Below are 13,948 nucleotides of genomic sequence, written 5' to 3' on the forward strand. Positions count from 1 at the left end.
TCAATGGAAATGGCTGGGAATCGACCCGCGACCACCGAGTGGTAAGCAAACACCATATCAACCACGCACTGAGGCGCTCAAAAAAAGTCCGGGCTAAAGATGTACCGTTATAATTATATATATAAATATATATATATATATATATATATATATATATATATATATATATATATATATATATATATCATTCGAGCGACAAATGTCCTTTAATATCTAATTCGCACTACCTCGGAATTGATATATTTTCATATATGTACTGAAGGGGAATTTTTAGTTGATAATGAATTATTATCAACTAAAAATTCCCCTTCGGTACATATACGAAAAAAATAGTCAAGTTTCCGAGTTAGAGCGAATTAGATATTAAAGGACATTTGTAGCTCGAATGTTCTATATGAATCACGGTGATATGATAATTATTTATATATATATATATATATATATATATATATATATATATATATACTATATTTATATATATATATATATATATATATATATATATATATATATATATATCATTATATATATATATATAACGTATATATATATATATATATATATATATATATATATATATATATATATATATATATATATATATATATATATTTTTTTTTTTTTTTTATTGTGTGTAGGACGTTTGTTGCGTGTAAACTTAACGAATATTGTAATGAAGTTCTTTGAGTGTGTATGTGATTAAGTTCATTCCTTAAATTCTTAAAAAAAAAAAAAAAAAAAAAAAAAAAAAAAAAAAAAAAAAAAAAAAAAAAAAAACGTTAAAAATAGACACGACAAAACAGTTGTAGTTATACTCGTCAAAATTCTGTTTAAATTTTTTTTTTTACTGTTTTAACCGTGGCGGAGGAGGGGTTGAAGTTAGTTTCATCGTCAAAGAATACCGTCGGAGCCCTCTCCCCAGCCCCACCCACCCAACCCAACTTTTTTTTTTTGCTTTACCTGCCTCGAGATTTCCAGACATTTCTTCGCCCGGTACGAGATTCGTGAATGCCCGTCTTATACCGACTGGAATAAATACATCGGTATCTTAACTTCCCTTTTCACGAGTTTATGAGGACGCATTTTGCTTCCCGGAACGTGAAAGATTAATTCTTTTCGTTTCATGAAAAAGGAAGAGAAAACTCTGATTTTCTCTACTTCTAAACTGAAGTTATCACAACATCGTGAGTTAATACGTTTCGCTGTAAGACAAGCTGACACATTTTTTTCCCCGATGAGAGAACGCGCGCGCGCAGTGCCTTCAATGACAGCAGAATTTGAAACCTTAATAACCGCTGTTTTTATACGATATATTTATTAAAATTTTTTTTTACTTTACTTCCATTGTAAGAACACATCATTTCGTCATTATTATACGCCCAGAGAGTCCTCATCACGGAAGCTTGTGTGAAATGAGCCACGTGATCGTGGGGCTTTACTTGAGTCAGGAGGAGATGCATGGAAAATGCGAAACGATAATTTAAAGATATGGTGAAGATCGTCGTCCGTGAAGTAGTCCCGAATTAAAATGAGGTACCTTTCCTCCTTACGCCTTATTTTGCATCTTATTTATATGCACACACATTATATATATATATATATATATATATATATATATATATATATATATATATATATATATATTCTATATATATATATATATACATGTATATGGATATATATAACATATCTATCTATCTATACTATCTATCTAGTATTACTTCATATATATATATATATATATATATATATATACATATATATATATATATATATATATATATATATATATATATATATATATATATATATATAATGCCTGCGTGTACATGTAAGATGCAAAATAAGAACTTATTACAATAACGTACATTTACACACACACAGACTATATTAGCATGTGCGTGTTTTCAAAGAAAGGAACTTGACGTGCACGAATAAAGAAAAAAACAAAAAAAAAAAAAACTAATAAAAGCAGTTCATTCAAGCCTCCAAAATAGTGCATCCAAGACGTTTCCGTGCTTTTGCTGATGTCCATTAGAGGAGACCTCTCAGGTGGCTCTTCGTGCACTCAATTGGAGAACAAAATTGCGGGCAATTACATTTGGAAATTCAAGGTCACCAAACGTTGTTCTTTACGGCAGAAAGAAATAGCTTTAGCTCGTTTTAAAATCTCATATAATTAGGCAAAAGAGGAGATTACTGTTCTTTTTGACGTGCGTGATAGACTGCACGCACATGTATACACACACACATATATATAAATATCTAATAAAAGGAGCCCATGAAAACACCAAAATATAAAGAGAAAAGTACTATATTTCAGAGACTGCTGTCTCCCTCTTCAGGTAGATGAAATGAGAAAAGTTTACAGAAAAGGTGGTGATTTATACCAAGAGGTCCATCCACAGGCAAGCCAATTTAGGCCACCCCCGCTGATAATCTTCCTTTAATCTTCTTAAGTGTTGTTGAATGAAACATTGTCAATCGTATCTGAAATCCATGCTCCTTTTGAGATGTTCATTACCTGCCGCTCTTTTATTAAGGCCGATTCCATCATTTGACTCTTGTACGGCAGTTGCTGCTATAAATTACACGTGACAAATTCCAGTTTATTCTATGGTTATGTTCATTTATATGGTTGAAAATAGCCGAGTTCTGTTGTCCATACCTAACTGACCGTTTGTGTTGTATTAATCTCTGGGAAGTGATTTACCTGTTAAATCCGACAATGTAAGATTGGTCACAGTCCTGGCATGGGATTTGGTACACTTCAATGTCCTTGGGCGATGTCTTTTGTTGGACGTTAATCAGGGATTTGGTCTAAGGTGTTTGGGTAAGTAAATGGAAAATTTTCCCAGGGTCTGAGTCACCTTCCTTAATCCATGAATATGTATGAATTGGTAATATTTAGAATAGTCTCTTATACTTAAGGAAAATGAAATTATAATAATGAAAAACAGAAAATAATATAAATTTAAACAAAAATAATGAAAATAAAAATAATAATCTTAATTTTATTATTTTTATTTTTATTGATTTATTTTTAATATCAGTCAAACTGATATGATCCTCTGTTTAAGTACAAGCTGAAAATGAAAAATAGTCCCGTAGGAACAAATTATGTGTGTGAGAGAGAGAGGAGAGAGAGATGGAGAGAGAGAGAGAGAGGAGAAAGGGGCAAATCAAATTAAAATGGGAATTATTTATGTTCCATCAAAGGTTATACTACACTCCATAGTTAATGTACCGTGGATCACTTCCGTAAGGCTCCTCGAGAGGACAGTTTCAAACAGGGGGCACCGCCCAAGTTGACTTACAAGACGGAGGTGAAGCATCTTGGCAAATAGAGAAGATCAGTAGCCTCCTTTTTATCACTATTTAATGAGTAGGTGCGACGGGGTTCTGTCTAAATAGCTGTAAGGCTTAGGATGCCCCATACCATTTTCTTTAGAAAATTAGACGTCCTTCGTTGTCAGGTGATGGAAGAATGCAGATTAATGGGAAGATTCTGATAAACCGTACTTGTGATTTTAATTTATTCCTTCTTGATAAACTGGGATCTTCTCTGTTATTTCTCGAGAAATTATGAAGTGTATATTTTCAGTATTCTCAGATAGTGTTGCCGCCATTGGGGCCACCAGAATTTGTTCGTAATAATGTTTGTAAAGGCTTAAGCTATCCTTACGTCAATGCGGTTTCCTGGATGGAGATGAAATAATGTCAGTGCAACAGAATTATAAATACTAGCAAACATATGTATACAGAAGTTATGTATAATAAATTCATAAAATAACTAAGTCTACGGCGTAGCAAGCCTCGTTTCACAGGTAGAACCAGCTCCGTTTCAGGGAATCCCTTTTCACCCCAACCCCCCTTTCGGGGGTGCTGGGGGAGGGAGATGAAGGAAACCCCATTATAAAACCATCTTAGGAGTCCCCACTATAACCCTGCCAAGTTTCTGCCCATCGGACCAGCCATTGGCCGTGATTGAATTGATTGACAGACGGACGGACAGAACATTACGCCCCGCCCAGAATACAGTTTGCCTCTTATGCAAAAGATTTGCTTTTTAAGAACATATCACATTTGTTATTAAGAGGATATGTATGAAAAATAAGTAAAAAGACACTATAATGATATAATACGATATAGTGATATATCATGTATCATTATATAATATGATCCATATTATTTTAGGTTATATATCATTATATCATTATAATATGCTGTCTCCTCTCCCTACCCAAACCCATCTTTTTGTTTATCATGGGTGAAGAGTATATTTTTGTTTCATGCTATACTACCGTTGCTATATTGGCTTTGCCATTTTGTGGTATAGTATTGCTATATTTTGCTTTGGCCTTTTGTGCTGTAATTGCTATAATGGCTTTGTGAATTTGTGCTATAGTATTGCTATATTGGATTTGCCATATTGTGCTGTAATTGCTATAATAGCTTTGCCATTTTGTGCTATAGTATTGCTATATTGGCTCTGCCATTTTGGAGCGCTATCTGAGGATGCTCAGTGTGAATAATGCTTACAAAAATACATACGTTGGATTGGCTTCCTTTTTACTTGGTACAGGCTTTCTTTTCCTGTTTAATTTTATTCGCAAAATTATGATGCACTACTTTTCATAAGTGTTTCGCACTTCAAGTGTAATTCGCTGCTAAAAATAATATGCAAACGACAAGATGTGTTCTTTCATTTTTCATGCACACACAGTTACCGATAAGAGGAACTTTATGCATTGCGAATTCCCACCTATGATGTCTGCAACATTTCTCGCTCGACGTTCAAATGACTTGGATATCGGCAGATTCTAAAATCTGCAGTCTATGGATAATTCTTAAGTAAAGCAACATTATTTGATCTACTCTCTCTCTCTCTCTCTCTGTCACCTTTTTCATATTAGGCACCACCATAGCTTGTCACACTTTCAGGGCTAGGCCACCCATGGTCTAGTCAGGTCTTCCTTGATTTATGTTTTATGCTTAAGGGAAGACTATTTTTTATTTTTTTATATTATCAAAATGAAGTTAATAAGAAAGGCAATACTATTTTATTCATATTATCAAAATAAAGTTGATAAGACTAACGTGATATCATATCGACTTGGTTGTACAGCTCTCAAAGCATTTTCTCCTATATTTTGTTTCAAAAGCCCCCCCCCCCCCCCCCCCCTACTCTCTCTCTCTCTCTTTCTCTCTCTTTGATCTCCCTTTTTATTTGCCCCACAACTTTACTCTTTCAATCACTTAATCCAATTTCTCCTTACCTTGTCATTTTCAGTTTCTCCGAACTCTTTCGTGTAACAAGCGGACTTCTGATGAGCAATGTCCAGGTAACTTTTGTCTTTTAAGACATTTTCTAGCTTCAACGTTTATTGTTGAAAACTGATGTTTGTGGAATTAGATTGGAGGGTCTTGCCAATTAGGTAAATGTGGTTATTGGTGGAGACTTTCTCTCTCTCTCTCTCTCTCTCTCTCTCTCTCTCTCTCTCTCTCTATCTCTCCGAGAATGACCCGTATTCGATTCTTCCTACGTATTACGTCACAAATTTATTTGTTGATAAAACCCTAAATTTTAAGATGAGGGAATTCCTTCCCCACTTTATATTAAAATCTTAATTTACAAGTTCTAATTAATAAGTCCGGCGTTATTTAAGTAGCATTTGAATTTCGACCTTAATAAAACTAATATGATCTGAGATCATGACATAATGAATCCCGGTGAACCAGCAGTAAGGGACATCGTACATTACTTTCCATTTTTTTTTTTTATAGTAGGTCAAGAATTTATCGTAATTTTTATTTTTTTCAAAGTAAATGAATAATAAGATGATGGCTTCACCATTCATCATAATATATATATATATATATATATATATATATATATATATATATATATATATATATATATATATATATATATATATATATATAAAGATAAATGCCACGAAGGAAAAAATAAAACGAAGGAGTCTGCGAGATCTTTCGGCTGAAAAGCCCTTTACTGAAGCAGCTACTCCAGTAGCTGCTTCAGTAAAGGGCTTTTCAGCCGAAAGATCTCGCAGACTCCTTCGTTTATTTTTCCTTCGTGGCATTTATACTTTATTTATGGATTTATCACGTTCCTAACTTTCGTGATTCTGTTATACATATATATATATATATATATATATATATATATATATATATATATATATATATATATATATATATATATATATATATATATATAGATACATACAAATGTTACACCTCATTATTAATATTTATTAGAAATGGCGTGACATTCTTGTTAGGTATCATAGGTAAACGTCTATATTGCGAGGAATGGTAATTAGAGTAGCAATAGAAATAGCTATTTTCATTTTCTGTTCAATTACTTAAAAAATGGCCGATGTAACAGCACTAAATTTTGACCATATTTGACATTTACTTTGGATAAGTCTCCATAATGTTTTCTTTCTGCTGTGCGCGTTCAGTCATGGTTCCTCACGCCAGTAGCAAATGATAGGAATTATTCTCGCCGCGCACGTAGCTTCGAAGGAGTTAGATGTGAAAGGTTTCAGATCCCAATGGGTTCGCCCAAAGAACTTGGTTCGCCTCCATTCTCCTTCATTGCTCTTGTTTTGATTTGAGGTTTCAGATCCCAAAGGGTTCGCCTCCCATTCTCCTTCGTTGCTCTTTGTTTTGATTTGAGCAAAAGAAATCTCACACTGCTCCCAAAGGCCACGCGTATGAGCTCTCTGCTTGTATTCGTGTCATTCATCAAGTTGAAGAGTTTCCAGGTTGTTCCGACAGCGTCATCGAACATTAGGGACATCTGGATATCGGGAAACAAAACTTCTTGGAACCTCTTGTTATTTGTGGAAGTAAGAGTAGGGTCTTCATTTTTTATTGTGATTGAAGACTTGTAATGTCCTGGCAACTTGTGATGTTCTAGACCTGGCCTGACATTAAAAAAAAAGACAAAAATAAATAAATGAACAAATAAATAAATAAAAAAGTAGGGTTTTATTTTAACAATGAAGGAAGCAGCAGAATGGTCCCTTCAAGAGTGAAGAAGAGCAAAACCTGGAAGGGAATTATGTCCTTTTCCAAAGGGAAAAGGGAAAGACAACTAAAAAAAACTACAGGTAAACTTCATATGTATCAACATTATCATGCATATTTTGATTTTGTGTAGCATTTTTCTTTTTGAATAATTACATTTTTCTTTTTGAATAATTACATGTTTTTTTTCTTTTTGAATAATTACATTTTTCAAGAGTGTCAGTTCACTGTTAATGATTTAGAGGCTACGTCAGTGGTTCCCAACTTTTTTTTTTTTTTTTTGGGGGGGGGGAGGGGGGGGGGGGGGGGGGGACATACCCCACGTAATCCCCTCTAACAACCTGATGGTCCCCGGTGCTGATATAATAATCCTTATTATCCAAAAGTGAACTCCTATCCACGTGGAGGAATCCTAAAAGATCATTATTAATTTGGTTTGAACAAGCTTCCAAAGGACTTATCCATACATGCAAGTATTTTTTAAGTATCCATATACATACACCGCACGTATTAACTCTCACACACATAAACACACACACGTACTCGTACAGACTTAGACTTGCTAGGAGAAAAATTCACTGCTGATAATTCATTCTCGAATTGTCCCCCTTGAAAATAAAATTCTCTCCCGTCCCCTATCCCCGTACGCCCCACGTTGGGAATCACTGGGCTACATGATAAAACAGAAATATAATATCCATTATTTCAGATAATAAATGGAGAAACTAAATGGAATGGAAAAACACTGAAAAAAAAACAAAAGGAACGTGTTCGAGAACGCATAGGGATCATCCAAATAGGCAATTTCTGCTGTCACAAAAAAAAAAAAAAAATTGCTTGGCGCGGGGGGGAGGGTGGGTGGGTGCCAAAATTAATATATCACCACTCTTGGCGAGCCCCCTCTCCTCTCTTCCCACATTAAATAAATAAATAAATAAACCTTTTGTTTATTTAGGGGGAGACGAAATTGAAATATCACCAGGCGACCCTTGGCGAGCCCCTTTCCTCTCTCGCCTCCGCCCCCCCCCCCCCAAAGAAAATACAAACGAAAGACACCGATATAAACTGAAAATTGAACGAACTGTCAAAGAACACAGAGAAGGCCTGATTGAAGGATTAAGTGGGAGATTGGATGAATCAAGATTGGGAGGGATAAGCAGATTATCCCAGCGAGGCCAGTCCCAACTGATGCCTTGTCTGGCGATTATTCTCTTGACGTCAGTATTGGGGAACTGGAGTCATATAAATCTTCCTCCAGCCATTGCATTTCAACGTCTTTACAGATGCACGTAAAAATGTAATTTGGTACTGTCGGCCAAAAAAACTCGTGGCAGAGTTTCATAATTTTACGTTCACCTGCCTGAAGCACGATTCATGCCTTATTTATCTATTTTTCTTTTCAAAGATGGAAGAAATCATGTGTAATGACGTTAAAAACAGTCACTGGATATCTTTAGAACATTATGTTATGTTATTGTGTAAAACTATTTTCCATTTAGCAAAATTGGCGTGAACGAAACGAAGTGATAAAAAACGTCATATCACAACCATAGATATACATTACCAAATAGATAGGAGACACCTAGCACAAGTAGTACCGTATAAAACATATTCCTTAAATTATCATTTCAATATCAAGTCGAAGGTGGTTGAACTATTCCATTTGTTAAATTTTACAGAAAACATTGGAATCTCACAAAAATGCTATAAAAAAAAAAAAAAAAAAAAAAACGATATCTTAATAGTGTGAACCAGGCGACCTCACTCTATTGCTTTTGATGTTATGTGCACGGGAATATTATGTCAATGTGTCATTTATCGGTCTAAGAAACATCCCTCGATGAGCGAAAGAATTATTGCCACCTGCATTGGGTGCAAGGTCCTGTTGGAGAGATATCAAGAAAGCTTAATAAACCGGAGAGAATCATACGTAGATGAATAAAATTGTTTAAAGAACGGAAAAATTTAGAACATGGGTCTAGAGGTGGAACACCTCGGAGCACCGCAAGAGAGCAAGACAATACAGTAGTGTAATGTTGCTGAGCAACATTCATTTGTGAACTTTGAATTCTAGTGCCTCGTCACGACATTGCTGAACCAGGATCATAACTAGGTCTACGCTTATGACTGGTGTCTGATGAATACTTTAGATGGAGAGGAAGAGATTTCTAAACCTACACTTGAAGTCTTTGATAGTTGGCTAATGAATAAGTCTAATGAATAAGCAAACTTATCTTTGATGGATGAGAGATTCAGTTAGGCTTACTCTTTTTGTTTTGTTTTTCATCGGTGACCAGTGAATACCACGATTAGGGAGGGAAACGGTTCCCAATGATGCATGCATTTCTTCAAAAACCTAAAGAATACATTTTATTGGGAGATACTTTATTAACATCGGCCTAATCCTTCCATAACTCCTATATGCCACCTCCGCTCTCTTCTATATCTCAGGCGACTAAATCAGATTTCTCACTACGAACTCCTTCTCGTGAAAGCATCACTAATGATAACGGTTATTTTAAAATTCCTCTCACCGACAACGGACGCCTTAAAATGCATGTTTATAAAATATTTTCTGTTCAAAGAAACTTTATCTTTCATTCCACAAAATATGTGCATACACTCGTGTTAGACCCTGTAGCCGTCAAAGAGCAAACCAGTTGTTGTTTTTGATTTAAGCTGACCTTGTGTCAGCACGCTCTTGCTCACAGAGCAGCCCTTAATAAAGCAACCCTTGATTAATGCAGTAGGTTTTTCTTGAAAAAAAACAAAAAAACATATGAAATAGACTTAAACGAGAACGCCACCTTTCATATTTCTTATCCTTACAGCTACTTATAATATGCTTATGGTAGTAGGTCTAGTAGGTATACATGTGAAACTAATTTGAATTCATTTCTCTTTAGAAGAAATGAATAGCTACAAAAAAGATCAACCTAAGAAAGCTTTAAGGAAAGTAAGCCTTTCTTAATGTATTCGTTAGTTTTGACTCCCACAGCTTTCCAAGGTGTCCAAATGAAACAGGATGATATGCAAGGAATTCGATAAAAAATAAGACTGAATTATATTCGTTTGATTTTTTTATGATTGCTTTTTGACTTTGAATAGCTAGGTCTGAGTTAATTATGTTAAGCAATTATGAAAAGGATAAGAAGAAAGGCGAACATAGATAATAAAACAAGAATAACGGGAATGGTCAAATAAAGCAGATTAAAATATATAGAGTCGACTTAATATTCCCATATATTACGTATCCGAGAGAGTATACTGCTGAAAATAGACCTAGGCAAATCATGTGGGCAAAATCAGAAGTCCAATTTAGGTCCACTAAATGTGTCATGCAAATATTTTATTGCTCAAAGGACAAAATTAGAATAACTAAACATCGTTTTCAAAGAATGTTAACACCTTGATGTATTATTTATCGGCTGTAGGAGAGAAGAAATGTACAACACCCCAGTGCAGTACGATACGTTGAGTCAAAACTCGAGCGGCAGCAAAGCCAACTTCAAAATCTTCGGTATGCTGTCACGAAGCTAGAGTTGAGAATAAAATTAGAAATCGTGGACCCATCGGTATATATTTTCCTTACTTTGCAAAATAACTATCTTTAATACATTGAATAAGTCTACTCAGTTCTAATGTAATTTATTTCTAGTATAGCACCTTTGAAAGGAAATTTTATTTATTGTTAAGTAAATAATCTGGCACCTGCATATGGCAATATTTCCGTAACGAACGATGAATTAAGAAACTACGCCAATTCTTCATTGGCCGTCTGTACCTACGCTATATCACGATATAGTAGCCGTTAAGCATTTTATCCGGTTTTTATATGTGGAAAATGGTGCTATCCAAAGACAGAAACAAAAGTAAAAAATGGATGATGCACTAAACTAAAGAATACATAAAGAAAAGATATTGAAATTAATGAAATGCAGTCAATCATGAAAAAGCTCCCTCTCATCCAGTTCCGTTTCTAATTATGTAAACCAGGCCGCCATAGCTCGGGTTATTTTATTTTAATCGTTCGTACGTTAGTTGTCGTATGTATAAAACTTGTTGTATACATGTTTTTTTCAAATAAAAGGAACTAACGCCCAATCTCCCATAGGCGAGATATTATTTCCTACAAAATTACAGATTTCGTGAAGAAATAGTTTCTAGGACAATATTTAGGGTTAGAAAAGCAGAAAAAAATTAATATGACAAATATAAACTCAGCCTAAGTACAATTTAAAGAGGAGTTACTAGCTTGCCTTTGTCTGATTTAGTGAACTAGGATTCTTAAATACCGAAGACCGAACTTGGAGAAGGAGAATTACTTTCGGCTCAGGTCGCGGATGTTAGAGTCGCGGATGTTAGGAAAATAGGAACCCTTGAATTTATTTGGTAATGTGCTAATTGGCCAGGAAACTTATTGTTTTGGGAGATAATATGTCGAGAAATATATATATACAAATATTGTTTTTCTACTTAGTTGAGCTCTGGAAATAAAAAAGTTCTTTTAATACAGTTTATTATTATTATTATTATTATTATTATTATTATTATTATTATTATTATATTATTATTATTATTATTATTGTTGTTGTTGTTGTTTTTGTTATGTGTAAGTGGACATGATTCCTAATTAAGTAGAATACCCACTGTAACAAAACCCATAACTATCCAAGAAAGCAAAAAAAAAACAAAAAAAAAAAAAAAAATTAGCTGTATATACTCCTTAAGTTTCAGCCAACAGTAAAATTATTGTCACCATACAACGAGAACGTATGGTTCAGCGTGCAGTGGAAATATCTTTATGAATTTTGTGCGAAACAAAAATTACCTTTATTATCCATTCTATGAGGAAAGGTAGCATAGGGTCCTACATCAGTTTTTAAAATTGCCTCAAGAAAACCTCTTAAGTAGGGGGTTAGTGCTGTCAGTGCACCTCATGCGGTGCACTGTAGGCATTACTTCATGTTCTTTGCAGCTTCCTTTCTGCCCCTAGTTGCAATGTTTTCAGTACCTTTACTGTACCTCCTTTCATATTCTCTTCCTTCTATGTAACTTTCCATCCTCTCCTAACGATTGCTCCCCGTAGAGGGGTACTGTCGTCAGTGGACCTCATGCGTTGCACTGTCGGCATTACTTGAGGTTCCTTGCAGCGTGCCCTTGCCCCCTAGTTGCAACTCCTGTCGTTCCTTTTACTGTACCACCTTTCATATTATCTTCCTTCATCTTACTTTCCAGCCTCTCCTAACACTTGATTCATAGCGCAACTGCTTTGAGGTTTTCCTCCTGTTACACCTTTCAAACCTTTTGAATGTCAATTTCCATTTCAGCGCTGAATGACCTCATAGGTCAGAGCGCTCGGCCTTTTGGCCAAAATTCTATATTCATTCCACTCCATTCAAGAAAACCTCAACAAAGGTTAAACCACCCGCTTCATTTCGAGAAAATAATTAGAACAAAATAAAATTGCCAAAAACCCACGTTATTCATTCTTGCTTCGCCTCGATTTTTTCCCCCTTCGTTTCCGAAAAAGCAAGTAACAGTCAGTTTACGTCATCAAGTCTTACTTCGTTTTCCATTAACGGAAACCCAGTTATGAGGGAGGCCCCCTACTCATATTGCGAGGTGCTCTTAATTGGAAATCCGCGCGGCGACAGTTACGATCACTAAAACCCCTTAATACCAAGTCTTGCTATTGCCGCGACCAACCGTGCATGAAATTACACCCTTCAGAAATGTATACACACACAGACACAGTCACACACATACACACACAGGCTCAAACAAACATGTGTTAGTGATCGTAACCATTAAAATATTTCAAAATGATGAGCGGGATTTTCTAATAAAAACAGTTATATATGTCGACTGTTCTGAGGCCTTACACACACACATGTATATATATGTATACACATATATGTGTATATAACACACACACACACAAACACACACAAACAAACGTGTTAGTGAGCGTAACTATTAAAATATTTAAAAAATGAAGTCGACGGTTGTTTAAGGTCTTTTATTTCCCTTTTCTTTCATTTTCGTTCACGCACACAAATATATATTTATGTATACACATTATGTATATGTAATTAAGAATATACTTGAGGTAAATAGTAGGAGAGCAGTTAATGAAGGCTTCAGTGGTTATTTCTCTTTAACTGGGTTGTTGAAGCATTGACACTTGCAATTAGGAAGACAAGAATGTGGAACATACAGAGGTCCAAATTTTCCTTTTACGAGACGGACGAATTTTGATATGCGTTTTTTCGTATGAATACTCATGAAAACTACCTTACAGGTATAGACGTTTGTTTGTTTGTTTGTATGGCGTTTTTACGTTACATGGAACCAGTGGTTATTCAGCAACGGGACCAACGGCTTTACGTGACTTCCGAACCACGTCGAGAGTGAACTTCTATTTAGAGGTTTGTATACGGTGAAATACAAATGGACTTTAAACAGTTATGAACAAAATTAATGATGGTGGAATTTAAAGATGCAATTTCTGTTCTGAGAGCCTTGCCATGCGGAAGATACCTTCTTCATTTCCACTTTTGAATGCGCCGAGCAACAGTTCCTTTGTTGGGGATTGCACGAGATTACACGCATGTTTTTAACAATTCTATTCCGTGGACATTAAAGATAATTGGGTTCTTGCTTCAGGCGCCATCGGGAAGATATTAGACTCCATTTGAGCGTCTTACGGCTCTGAGATTTCGCTGATTATGACTGTGGAAGCAGTTCGGTTATAAAACCCTCGCTCCCAACAGCTCGTAACGATGGCGAAGTATTGTGCCCATTTCGAATTACTGATGGTTTTCTTGATTATGAATCTCGTGTACAAATAAACACCTTGAAATAGCAATTATAAATTCTAGCA

General features: G+C 35.1%; 1 long non-coding RNA gene across 1 annotated transcript in view; it reads left to right on the forward strand.

The window, feature by feature from the left end:
- LOC135225496 (uncharacterized) overlaps window positions 1-13,948 on the forward strand; it is a 193,462-nt gene that overhangs the window by 159,520 nt on the left and 19,994 nt on the right. The window lies entirely within an intron of this gene.

The sequence above is a fragment of the Macrobrachium nipponense genome, chromosome 13 (assembly GCF_015104395.2).
Source record: "Macrobrachium nipponense isolate FS-2020 chromosome 13, ASM1510439v2, whole genome shotgun sequence".
NCBI classification, from domain to species: domain Eukaryota; kingdom Metazoa; phylum Arthropoda; class Malacostraca; order Decapoda; family Palaemonidae; genus Macrobrachium; species Macrobrachium nipponense.